Raw genomic sequence first — 12,086 nt, 5'->3', positions numbered from 1 at the left:
CTGTGTGAACTGTGCCATATTTTATTACTCTGCAGCTGATGAGGATCGACTCATACTAATCTTATTTTTTTATATATATTCATCTGCATGAGGCCTAATATTATTAAAATTGCAGACAGAAATGATCTGATGTTACTTTGATATGAAGGTATTTAAACTATTTTCTATTAAAGAGGTAGAAAGAAGAAGAAGAAATCAAGCAGTAAAAAGCAGCAGGTATAAATACAGTCTGCGAATTAAATACCAGCATTAAGATTTAAAAACAAATTACAATAATCTGGATCTGTTGAAAGAAAAAGCAATCCCTTTGAAATGTCAATACAAATTAATCCCTGCAAACACTATAACAGACTATTTTAAACTCGACATAACTGTTATCATAACGTTGACCTGACTGCTCCTTTACAGAAAAAGAGGATATCTGCACTTCATAAAGCGAACAGGCTAGATTAGAATAGAAACAGAGACACAAAAAGAGCTGGCAAAGCACTCTATTAAATTAAATTAAATCATCTTTATTGGTCATTGCACATGTACATTACAACAAAATTTGTCCTCTGCATTTAACCCATCCCTAATAGGGAGCTAAAGACGAAAGAAACAAATAGGAGTGGGATCTTATATTTAGACCTAATCAAACCTGGAAAAAATTAAGGAGGTGATTTGTCTTTTCTTGTTCATCATGAAATCATAAAAATAAATCCTAATGTAAATCTGGAGGTCTGTAGTATAAAAAGGGACTGATAGAGACGACTTAATGGGGCTCTCTGTATCCACAGGGAGTGTTTAGAAGAAGGGAGTTAAAACAATCTGTTTTTCATCTATTGAGACAGGAACGTCTTTACCCTGGGTCAGAGTTGTTTTAAGGCTTGAAAAATAAGTAAAGCATCGTGAGAAGAAGAGATACTCTGGGTAGCATTAAGGCTTATTGATGTAAATGTCAATGGGGGATGTTTAAGAGGCAGAGGTGCTTAAATTAAGGTATTGGTTGCCACACTAACAGAGTGAGACGAATTAGTCAATATGACCCCTGTGCATCTGTCTTTGATTTCCCATTCTCTCATTTCAATATTCTAACCTAAAAATGACTAATTATTTCAGAACAACAGAATCTTTCCTATTATTCCCCTATGTTTCCCATTTTTTTCTACTGCCTTCTCTTCCCATACTGCCCTTCCATTAAATTATTCTTTTTCCTGTAATTATTCACCTGAACACTCCCAACCACAGCTGCTCACAATAAGTGGAACACAATTTTTTTGCAAATCTCACCACTCCATGCAGGCTTATAAACAACAAATGTTACAGCTAACAATGCAAGGCTTTGTTTTGTTTTTTTTCTCCCCCCGTTTGCCTTTTTCCAGCTCTCCGTCCATGTCTTCCTTGTGTTCTGCTCCTTTCTGCCGCCTCAAAGTCTTTTCATTTTTGTTCCATAATGGAATGTATATACAAGCACAAACTGATCCCTGGCTTCAACAAGGATCTCAACTTTCTCCCGACTCTGTCTAAGTCGTGTTCGGATACTGACTTTTAGCATTTCAGGGTCCGAGATGGAAGACATTCATGTAGGTGTCAAGGCATGAATGTCATGGTCACGTTTAAGGTCAAGGAAGACATTTAGAGCCCAGCTGAATTGCCTCAGTCATTGTATCCAAGTGTGACTTCACTGTTTGTCCATGCGAATGCTCAGCTGCCTTTGGGCTTCTTCTTTTTCTCACAAATCGAATGCAAGCCATTTAAACAAATAATAGGGTTTTTCTTGCTATCTAGTTTATTGTTCAAATAAAGCATCTTTCCCTACCATCCCCTCACCTCGACTACAAGCTGCTGTGTTTTCGCTGAATCACTTCCAGCATGTAAACACAGGAAATGACACGAATGCCAACATCTGCACCGCTTTTTGCTGCCCTGATTTGTGTGTCCGTGCATGTCTGTGTCTTTGAGTGAGTGCATGAGTTTGTGAGCGGGGAAAAAGGGGGGGAGGAAAGTTGAACAAAGAGCAGTGCTGGAAATCATAGACCGATAAGACAGAAATGGTGCCCTGCAGCCAAGTAGACAGCTAAATAAAAATCTGGCAGTCATTCACTAGTATAACCACCCAATGACTTTTTAAAATTGTATCTGTTATGTGTTTATTGCATGTATTTTCTCCAAAGATATGCATGTAAAGGTATCCACGTCACGAAACTTTCTCTCCTCCTTTTTTTTTTTTCTGGCATTATCTGTTCCCTGCAAGCATTTGCTCCTTGATTTGTTATCCCTCTTAAATAATAAATGAAACACACACATACATGCATTTCACTACCTCCTGGGCGTACATGCAGATAATACAGCCCCCATCTCTCTCTCTCTGTTCCTTCCTCTCTCACACATTCCCACGAGTGTAAGCGCTTTCAGAAGAACTGGATGGAGCTGCTCCTCTATTCGACTCATTAGATAAAAAAACAAAAAACAAAAAAAACACAATTATCTCGCTTGGACATGGATTTTTTAAAACAGAAATTGTACATCTGACAATTTTAGGCGCGTTTATAGTACTTTATGTTGTGTTTGGATGTGCAGTCAAGTTTTGGACCCGAACGCTCCACAAAACGACTTTTACGCATCAGGCAACCACAGAGGGCTTCACCTAGGCCGCTATTTTTTGCTGCGGTTGCCAGCATTAAAAAAGGAATAAGTATCACAATGCGTGCTTTTACGCCTTTAAATAATCCGAATGAGGAAGAAAAGGATTTCCTTTAATTAGCGCTTTTCTCCGCCCTCCTCATCCTCTGCGCGCGTACTGTACTCCACCAGGCGTAAAACCGCGCTGAAAACAGCGAACAGAAATCGACGTTTCCCATCACTCAAGTCCCACTGTTGACTGAAGAAAACGGTCGAAATGACGGTTCATGATCTGCCTTAAGGAGCTTGGATGCTGGTGAGGACTGCTGCTGTTTCCAAAGGCTCCATGGGAGCGAACTGTCATCTTAATTCTCCCCGGCGTGGCATCATCTCGCTGGAAGTAGGCTTCAGTGTGGAAGATGGCTTTTGACTTCTCCCCCAGGATATAAAGCGTAATCCCTCTGCATGCCTGATTACACAGTGACAGTAGAAACTCATCTTTCAGTAAGGTAGGGACTGAGCGCGCTCTATATAATCTCTCCAACTTTTTATCCAACAATTAAAGCTGACAGCGCTGCATGTTTTGTTTAGCTTTTTATTGATGTTCATATCCACTTATGTTTTCTTTAATATTTAAAGATTAACCAGTTCAACGCGGACTACAAGTCCCTGAACGATCCATTAAAGGGCTATTTATGAATCTCATTTTTATTTTATTTGCCAGGGTGGCATTTAATGTGAAAACGTCTTAGTACCCTCGAAGTTTTTTCACATTTTGCACTGGAGTTTGACAACTGTGGTTTAGATCAAACCATACTGGTATGTTAGATTGACCTAGTCAAAGTCCAGACCTAAATCCAATTTAGAAGCTGTGGCAAGACTAGAACATTTCTGTTCTCTGGTGCTCTCCATCTATCCTGCCTGAGCTCGGGCTATTTGGCTTTATACCATTCTCTAGAAGTGCAAAGCTGGTAAAGACATATCTGTGCCTGTCACACTTTTTAGATTTTAATTTGAAAAAAAAGTAAAGTCAAGTAGTTGTGGTGAAGAGAGAGCTGAGCCGAAAAGCGAAGCTCTCAATTTATCGGTCGGTCTACCTCATCTTTGGCCATGAACTTTGGGTCATGACCGAAAGAATGAGATCCCGGATACAAGCGGCTGAAATGAGCTTCCTCTGTAGGGTTGCTGGGCACTCCCTTAGAGATAGGGTGAGGAGCTCGGCCATCCGGGAGGAGCTTGGAGTAGAGCCGCTGCTCCTCCACATCGAGAGGAGCCAGTTGAGGTGGCTCGGGCATCTATACCGGATGCCTCCTGGACGCCTTCCTCGGGAGGTGTTCCAGGCACGTCCCACCGGGAGGAGGTCCAGGGGACGGTCCAGGACACGCTGGAGGGACTATGTCTCTCGGCTGGCCTGGGAACGCCTTGGGCTCCACCTGGAGGAGCTGGAGGAGGTGTCTGGGGAGAGGGACGTCTGGGCGTCTCTGCTGAGTCTGTTGCCCCCGCGACCCGGTCCCGGATAAAGCGGAAGACGACGAGTACGAGTAAAGTCAAGTATAATTTTTTCTTTCATTGGGCAACTATTTACTACTTTGTGTTGGTCTATCACATTAAATCCCAGTATACACTGACGTTTTTGTGACAAACTGCAACTGTTCCAGTGATATAAACACATCTTAAGAGTTAATGGAGTTATTATCTTAATTTCAGATTTCACATCCATTAACTTATAATGAAAATGTTTTTTTAGAAAATTGCACAATTTCTGATTATGTACCTCAGTTTGATCAGTTTCTGTATATTGTTGTTAGAAGACCTATGCCCCATTTACTTGCAGCACTTATTATATGTAAAAAGAGTAAATAATTGTATCTCTTATTGCAGTAGCATAAACTCACAATGATAATTCTAGACAAATCCAGCATTGAATGTGAGCTTAATTATTCAGTGGAGAAGGAAATCATCTCTTAAGACAAAATAGTTTTTTATATAATCATTGGCGTCACAATTATTATCACCCCATCCTTCACCGTATATATCATCCCCCTTTTGACAGTATGACATCACTGATTCTTCTGCTTTAACACTGCATAAATTAGGTGTAGAGAGCAATTTGTTTTTACAATCTCCTGATATTTTAAAGAATTCGTGATGTCATATAATTTAAATACATATCTTTCGCCTTTGGAAGAGAGTCAGGCCCACAGCTTCACAATCCTCCACTATACTTAACAATGGACATGCACATATTCATTTTTTTTACTCCAAACCTTCCTGAACTGTTGCTCAAAGGCTCAACCGTAGTCTCATCTGACAAAAGTAAACACTTCCAGTTAAAGTCCCAACAGAGTAACAAACTCCACGTTTGTCATGGTAGGGCAGAAAAAGGCTTTCTTTATGCATTTTAAACAACTGGTTTAATGGCTGTTGAGGTGCATTGGTGACCCTCTGACTCTTTGCTGCAGCTCTCAAACAGTTAGCTTTGGAGATTTCACTATACCATACCATCCTGCTCCTTCTGCATGTTGAAAAGACAAATATGCATCCTCATCTTCACTAGATCTCCTTACCTATGTGGCCAGCACTCATAAGTCCACTATAAACAAAAAATATCTCTTACCTTTAAACCCATGTAATTTTTGTGTGAACTTAGCGTTTTTCATTTAAGGTTGGTTGTTGTGTCACCACTTGTTGAATGTCAGCCCTGATCTTTGCCTGATTTAACCTCCCCTGGACATTTCTCTGTTTGACTGACACATAATGTAGACATACAATGTTTTTCAAGCCAGGACCTAATATACAGCCAATTCCTAGCATTTGTAAATAGACCTAATTTAAGAAAACCTACTCCAGACCAGCAGGCTGTCTCTGCTGGTATCTGGGAACCAGCTACAACAGAGCTGGGATTATAGCATCCTACAAGAAATTACAACTGTCATGTAGAAACAGAAGTTACTGATTTACATTTTAGGTGACCTTTAAAAATATGACGTGGGGCAGGATAATTTGTTTACAGTCAAAAGACCTAAGAATATTTAGGATAAGTTAGTTTCTTTAGTGACCATTTAAAGGTATCGTAATATCCTCTTTAGAGTAGGTTCTATTTATAGCTGCTTCATGACCGATTCATTAGTTTTATTTTGCTACTTTTATTTTAGCGTTACAAGCTAACCTTCATGTAGCCAGAGTGGACTTTTACTTAGTGTTGTTCATGTTGTTTATCTTTTAATTTAACATGTCAGAAACTCAGAGCACTTCAAATTTAAAGTGTTAAATGTGGACTGTACCTGAAACAAGTTGGCAACATTGCACAAACAGATGAAAATCTGATCAGAAAGTTTTTTTTGGGCTTAAATATATGTTTGCCTCAGGCTTATGTTTTTTCAATGGGAAATTGTGATAATATCTTGATTGAGATTTTTTTTTACCATAAAATTTACATATTTGTTTATATTGCTGACCTTTATGACAGCCACTAATTTCAACATTTTGACAGACTGAACTAAGAATAACCACTTGTTGGTTTGGCCATTTCCAAAGAACAAAGTGAATAAAACTTTATTGGTGGTTAAACTTTATTGCAGGCAAATTAAGACATTAGTGACTATTGATTGGACAATTATCTCAAATAATGAATTATTAGCTAAAACTTTGAGTGGCAGAAAAAAAAAGCGCAGTGTCTACAAATATTCAGTGCAGGCCCTTTGAAGGTTTCAAGGCAGATTGTACTTCAAGTGAACTGAGTGCTGCAACAGAGGCAGACTGATTTGATGATGTGCCTCTGTGATTGCTCGCTGGTCTGGAAAATAGCAGTCTGGTTGTCTAAAGATTGAGGCCAACTGAGATCTGGCAACTAAATCAGTTCAGAACCACAGACAGGTTTAATTGTGTCAGAATTTGTAAGCAGTAGTTGTGAAGTGTTTTGGATTCCTAGGTTTTATAATTAGCATACAAGGATACTACTATTTTCTTGTTATTTGTTTTCAATATATTTATGACAAGGTTATTGTATACAACCATAGAACCATGTTCAGTATTTGGGAGTCAGACCATCAAGGCAATGTGGTCTATACAGGATTCAGACTCCTGCTCAACCTGCAATAAACCTGTCTCTCACAGCAACAAATGTAAATTGCTCATGGTATGCCCAGTCAGATCTGTCAAGGTCTGACCATTAGGTGCTCTCCAACAAGCTTCTTCCCTGGATTTAGCTCAAAGTTGCGGGCTTTGGTATTCCAAATCCAGGCAAGATATCCAGGCCTTGTTATCCAGGTCTTGTTATCGCTCAAAGGGGAGCTGAATCAAGCTTAATGGTGCCTCTCACCCTAGGAGCTGAACCAAAAACCGAAGTTGTCAATTCACCGGTCCTTCTATGTTCCAGCCCTCATCTAATTAGATATGTATGATCAAAAGAACTAAATCCAGACTTGAGCCCCTTGTTTTCCATTTCTGAAGGAGTTATGGTGGGTCGGGTAACTAATGAGGACTGTTGCGCATATCCCACTGGAAGGAGACCCTGGGGCAAACTCAGAGCTTGCTCGAGGGCTATATCCCCTGGTAGACTATTGTCAAAAATTTACTTTAAACTACCAAAGAGCCAAGGTGTCGTATTGATACCACTAGTGCTTGTTCAACATATAGGAAAGATTATATTGGAAACACTTTGCTGACATCTGGTGGTTGGAGTCATGCCAAATTATGTCTAATTTAGTCAATCTGGATACTAAATACTTAAATGATTATCTGTTGTGTGTGCTATATTCAAATGAACAATCTCAACTTAATTAAAAATCATTTTGTTGTCAAAAGCAAATAAATATTTATTTTATGAAAATGCAAATATATTCGGCAGCATTGGGATTGTGGGTGAGCAGAGGGATGTCTGGGTTTTCCTCTTAAACCTGTTACCCATATGACCCGATCTTTGGATGGATGGATGGATGGATGGATGGATGGATGGATGGATGGGGATCGTAAGACTAAGAGGCTGACTGGGTACACTATACTATTTGGTTGTGGTGAAGATAAAGCTAAAAGGCAAAGCAGTTGATCTGTATTTCACCCCTAACCAACATTCATGACTGAAAGACTGAAAAACATTGCAACTAAAGGGCTGACATGGAAACGCTCCTGCTGTATGCCTCAACATCACATTGACATGGCTTTATGTTGATATAACTCTGAACTACTCCTTATTGTATACGTTAGCAAAACCATCTGTTGCTTCCTGGTAATACTGACACAGTCAAAGGTAACAGCTTACATGACTATAAATTGCTCATTTATCTTTTGTAATGTTAAGATAGTGAGTTTATTTATTTATGTATTGTACATAAGCATAATCATGTACTCAAGTATTTGAGAAAGACATTCTTAAATGTTAGAAGATACTCCCCAAGCCTGAAACTGTCATATTTGACAACAGATCTACTATTTTCTTGCATGAATGAATGAATATAGTTGCAACACTATCTCTCAATGTGCTATTAACAGTTTGAAATGAGGAAGACTCTATAGATTAGGGGAAATAAGAAAAATAGGGCATATTTGCATCCAATTAATGCAGAGTTTAGATGAACTAAATATAATCAGGACATTTCATCCAGAGACAATTTGTAGGAGGCAACAGAAGTAGATCTTCAGAAGAATCACATGGCTCTGTCATCAGTGGAAAGCATTAGACCTTCCAACAACACAATTTTGCAAAACTAAATGGAAAGTCAATAAAGGCAACTTGCAGTTAAGAGTGTGGTCAAAACCTTTCTGTTGTTTTTAGTGTGACAAATTTTTCCATTTGTCCAGAGACAACGGTTGAAAAAAGGCCAATTGGCTAATTCCGGTACATTTACAGCAATGTTAATTAATGTACATTGTCCCTGTTAAATAAATCAGTGAATTAAACTTTAAACCCAAGCAGTGAAGAGTTTGACCTTTTGTCATTTATCTTGAATAAAGAAAAAGAAAAATGGAGTCCAACAACTATACAGTGTAATTACTGTGAGAAACAGTGCATTGTTAAGATTTTAGATCAGATGAATATAACAGGAAGAAAAACCAGGACTATTATCATAAACATTGTAACATATAGGACCCAGGCAGCACAAAGGTCTTTATCACCCAATTTGACAACATCCAGAAAACAAAAACAGGATTAAAGTTTCCAGGTCATTAAATACAGCAAAGGAAAATGACTCAACTTTACTGGCATAGTGCATACACCTGCTATCATGCTTAAAACCTCAATTATTAACCAAAACTACATGATTTCTATATTATCTGAACAGCAGTGTTGATTTCGGACAAGGTTGTGCACCAAAGAGGCAATGTATCACCAAGTCACTGGGCAGAAAGCCATGCGCATAATGGTGGGACTTGCCGTTATTCAAAAACATCTGACACATAAGTGTAGACACGCAATGTTTTATATAAAGCTGTACAGAGTTCAAGTTAATCTGAAAAAACAAATTGCATTTGGACCCAACGCAGCAGCCAACAAATGTGACGGAGAACCAAATGAATACTAATTATAAGGCACCATTAACAATGGACAATGTTGAACGCTTGACTTAAATTTAGTTTCTGTAAAGATCAAGACGTATGCGATACACCTGGAACAAGTCTCTGTGCACAAATCCTCAGCTGAATACCAAAACCCAATTAAATAACTGTAGGAGGAGCTGCGACAGTTTTGGATTAAACAGTCAAACAGGGACATACACAATCATAGGAAAAAAATCAGAACAACCTGCAACAGCATGTTTGTTTTTCTAACCTATTTAGACTGAATCCACTCTATTTAATTTTATCAATTAGAATTTTTTAAGTCACATTTTGAGTCTAAATTATTCTAAAAAAAGTCAAATTAGTCACTAATTTGAGGAGTACAATTCAAAGGCATAAGAATTTATACCTTTCATTGTAAACGATTTTTAAATGCTATAAATCTGATAGGGTTTTCCCAGGATGGGTTGAACAAACACCTAGCTTTAAAGTTAGAGAAAGGAAATCTAATAAACACAAAAGAAGTTGTCAAAACTGCAGATTCCTTTTTTACAGCAAAGGTCAAGCAGTAAAAATCAGAACAGATAACCCAGCACTATAGAGAGACACTTTAATGACAGATGCTCATTCATTAGTTTATTGTGCAGATTGAGCTTAATTATGTTGAATCAAGAGTAACTTAACCTTGGCCCTGTTTACAGAAATTGAGCCAAAAGACTCACAATAAAACATCCTTGGAGAGCCCGGATTTAAGAATCATTAGAAAGTGTCACGTTAGTTAATCCTCCTTCACAGATATCATGCTGGCTGGATAATTCTGTTGAAAAACCTCTCTCATAGGTCAGCAATTCCTTCACTGTCACTTTTAAGACCTCCAAGGAGATGATAAGAGTGGGAATTCTTCATAGAAACACAAATGAGATTTATTAAAATAAAAGCATGGATACTAAAACATCAGAACTTAATTACTGCTCCAGTTATTTAGATGGAGCTTATAAAATCGCCGTGGTTCCTGGTTAAATCCAGTTCTGGGGCGACTGCCTTAGGGCAGTTTGGATGAACGTGTGACTGACTGACAGTCAGGACTGCAGAGATGGCAAAATGAGTCATTTAACTGGAATCAACAGGGTGCTCTCTCCAGCATAGACAGACACACGTCCGGCACGAGAGCCCGATGATTCAATCTGAAGGGTAATTTAATGGCGTGGAGACGAATTTATCATCATGAAGCATTAACGCTGAATAAGTGTGATGGGTACGAGACGTTTAGAAAAAACTGTCTGTGTCATCAGCCTAATGAAGGGAAAAAACAAGGATGTTAAAGAGAGTGCGGGATTTGATACTCAAGTGGTTACATCAGAAAATGTGTTGCCAAAAGGTCAGTATGAAAACATGCTGTGATATATCCTCCAGACAGATGACTCACCCGTGACCTCCAGCCTGTAGGAGAACAGCACGAGCACACGCTCATTATCTGTTTTTGCCTTCGCTTGCATTTTGTCCTCTAAAACTCTTCGTGATGAGAACATCCAGTCATCTAGATTTAAATGGCAATACAGTGGTTGTATAATCACCAACATCAGTGCTAAAATAAAACAACACTGACAAACATAATGAACATATTAGGACAGAGTTAGAAGAACAAGACTTAAATGGCTCAAATTGCTTTACCCTCGACAGACAGTTCCCCCCCCCCCCCCCCCTACACGCTACATGTTGTGCCCTCTCTGTTTAAATATGAGTAGAGGTCAGACGCTGCCCTTTTAGCTTGTTACCATTACCAGAGCTATAGATTAATGACCTTACAACTGCATTTGAGTTGTAATTTTCCAGAAAAACAAAGTGCAGAGATCTGGAATCTCTCAATCCGTAAATGTTCAAATAATTTAAATAAACATATCTCTAGCAATACAAATGTTATGCATCCAGTGCCAGGTAGGTTTCTTTACTGACTTTGTAAAATGCCTTGAGATAACTAGATAAATAAACTGAATTGAACTGAATTGAAATTATTTCAAACTTATTAGACCAACGAGAAATCTCTGCAGAACTCCACACTGCAAACAAGTGATGTAAATAATTGTAGGTTTTTTGTTTTTTAGTTCTTGTTTCTCATTTTTGTAGTTAAACGGCAGAGCAAATGCCACAAAATTTAGGTGGCTTCAATGAGACAGCATGGACATTTTTTATTAAGATTCATAGTTGTAGTTGAAAATATTTTATGGGTGCCCTGTTCTCTTCCAGACTAAGGACAAAAAAAAAAATACAGCACAGTACACACAGCAGCTGATAGTGACTGAAAAGAGCATTTAGGCAACATCTGTGCAGCTAGATTTCACATTTGACCTTCATTTTTCTCATAAATCCTCATTGTAGTTAACAAAGTGATTTAGCAAAACATCTGGCTATGGAGAAGAGACATTCTGCTTCAGAAGGACACAGTATTTGTATACCATGTTGCAGCTTCATGTCACGTTTTTCTTCTTTGGGCTTCCCTTTTTCTGCCAGATATACTCACTGATTAAGCAGTATCATACCATACACATGTTTACAGAATTGTACTGAAAATACGGAAAATGTGGGTCCGTTCTTTTTGGTGTTTACAGTTAGAACCTGATTTAGAAATAAAACACAGATAGTCAAATCATGTAATGATATTTGGGACTTTTGCTTTTGTTTTGTTTTTTATATCAGTGTTTTAGGATTATTTATTCCTGCAGCAAGCTCCTGCTATTTTCCATCATTGTCTTTGTTCATTTCCAAAGTCAGGTTTCCTTACATTCTCTTGCTCAGATTCACCTGGTCCTGGTGCCAGTAGTTACTGTTTTCTGTACAAATACTCTTCTGTTCAGTCATTTCTTATTCAGATCCATCTGTTACTCCACATGTGTCCTTATTAATGTACCTTTTGTGCTCTCCAATATAATTTTTTAATTTCTTTCTAACATGAGTCTGCCTACTTCTTTTCTGTGCTTGGATAACAC

At 38.4% G+C, this 12,086-nt stretch overlaps 1 protein-coding gene across 2 annotated transcripts in view; it reads left to right on the top strand.

Moving 5' to 3' along the window:
• The first annotated feature begins 615 nt into the window (after positions 1-615).
• tmem200a (transmembrane protein 200A) overlaps positions 616-12,086 on the top strand; it is a 32,309-nt gene continuing 20,838 nt past the window's right edge. The window contains exon 1 of one of the 2 annotated variants that reach the window (XM_047388887.1): positions 616-3,113. The gene's annotated coding sequence lies outside the window, so the exon portion shown is untranslated. The remainder of the gene's footprint in view (positions 3,114-12,086) is intronic. The other variant, XM_047388886.1, reaches the window with a different exon arrangement.

This window comes from Girardinichthys multiradiatus, chromosome 15 (genome assembly GCF_021462225.1).
Source record: "Girardinichthys multiradiatus isolate DD_20200921_A chromosome 15, DD_fGirMul_XY1, whole genome shotgun sequence".
Taxonomy (NCBI): domain Eukaryota; kingdom Metazoa; phylum Chordata; class Actinopteri; order Cyprinodontiformes; family Goodeidae; genus Girardinichthys; species Girardinichthys multiradiatus.
This window is presented reverse-complemented; position numbering and strand designations above follow the sequence as displayed.